Genomic DNA, 1917 nt, shown 5'->3' on the forward strand with positions numbered 1-1917 from the left:
AATAGTCTATCATTTGACATAAAAACAATAATACTTCAAGCCCATTAATAAAGCAATCATGTCTTTTCAAAATAACAAGGCCAAAGAAAGTTATCCCTACAAAATCATATAGTCTGGCTATGCTCCATCTTCACCACACAAAATATTCACATCATGCACAACCCCGATGACAAGCCGAGCAATTGGTTCATACTTTTTAACGCGCTTCCGCATTTTCAACCCTCACGCAATACATGAGCGTGAGCCATGGATATAGCACTATAGGTGGAATAGAATGGTGGTTGTGGAGAAGACAAAAAGGAGAAGATAGTCTCACATCAACTAGGCGTATCAACGGGCTATGGAGATGCCCATCAATAGATATGAATGTGAGTGAGTAGGAATTGCCATGCAACGGATGCACTAGAGCTATAAGTATATGAAAGCTCAAACTGAAACTAAGTGGGTGTGCATCCAACTTGCTTGCTCATGAAGACCTAGGGCATTTGAGGAAGCCCATCGTTGGAATATACAAGCCAAGTTCTATAATGAAAATTCCCACTAGTATATGAAAGTGATAACTCAAGAGACTCTCTATATGAAGAACATGGTGCTACTTTAAGGCACAAATGTGGTAAAAGGATAGTAACATTGCCCCCTTTTATTTTCTTTTTCTTTTTCTTTTTTTCTTTTTTTGTGGGCTTCTTTGGCCCCCTTTTTTTATTTAGGCTTCTTTGGCCTCTCTTTTTTGAGGCAATGCTCTAATAATGATGATCATCACACTTTTATTTACTTACAACTCAATATTACAACTCGATACTAGAACAAAGATGTGACTCTATAGGAATGCCTCCGGCGGTGTACCGAGATGTGCAATGATCTAGCATAGTAATGACATCAAAAAACGGACAAGCCATGAAAACATCATGCTATCTATCTTACAATCATGCAAAGCAATATGACAATGAATGCTCAAGTCATGTACATGATGATGATGGAAGTTGCATGGCAATATATCTCGAAATGGCTATGAAAATGCCATGATAGGTAGGTATGGTGGCTGTTTTGAGGAAGGTAGATGGTGGGTTTATGGTACCAGCGAAAGTTGCGCGATACTAGAGAGGCTAACAATGATGGAAGGGTGAGAGTGCGTATAATCCATGGACTCAACATTAGTCATAAAGAACTCAAATACTTATTGCAAAAGTTTATTAGCCCTCGAAGCAAAGTACTACTATGCATGCCCCTAGGGGGATAGATTAGTAGGAAAAGACCATCGCTCGTCCCCGACCGCCACTCATAAGGAAGACAATCAATAAATACCTCATGCTCCGACTTCGTTACATAACGGTTCGCCATACGTGCATGCTACGGGAATCACAAACCTCAACACAAGTATTTCTACTAATCCACAACTACCCACTAGCATGACTCTAATATCACCATCTTTATATCGCAAAACTATTGCAAGGAATCAAACATATCATATTCAGTGATCTACAAGTTTTATGTAGGATTTTATGACTAACCATGTGAATGACCAGTTCCTGTCATCTCTCTAAATAGATATAAGTGAAGCAAGAGAGTTTAATTCTTTCTACAAAAGATATGCCCATGCTCTAACAAATCTAAGTGAAGCAAAAGAGCATTCTACAAATGGCGGTTGTCTAAGTGAAGAGAAACAGGCAATCCAAACTTCAACTGATATAAGTGAAGCACATGAAGCATTCTATAAAGCCATACTCAAAAGATATAAGTGAAGTGCAAAGAGCATTCTATAAATCAACCAAGGACTACCTCATACCAGCATGGTGCATAAAAGAAAAATGAAAACTAAATGCAAAGGACGCTCCAAGATTGCGCATATCGCATGAACGAAACGAATCCAAAAACATACCGATACTTGTTGAAGAAAGAGGGGATGCTTTCGGGGGCATC

This window comes from Triticum urartu, chromosome 2 (assembly GCF_003073215.2).
Source record: "Triticum urartu cultivar G1812 chromosome 2, Tu2.1, whole genome shotgun sequence".
In the NCBI taxonomy this organism is placed as follows: Eukaryota; Viridiplantae; Streptophyta; class Magnoliopsida; order Poales; family Poaceae; genus Triticum; species Triticum urartu.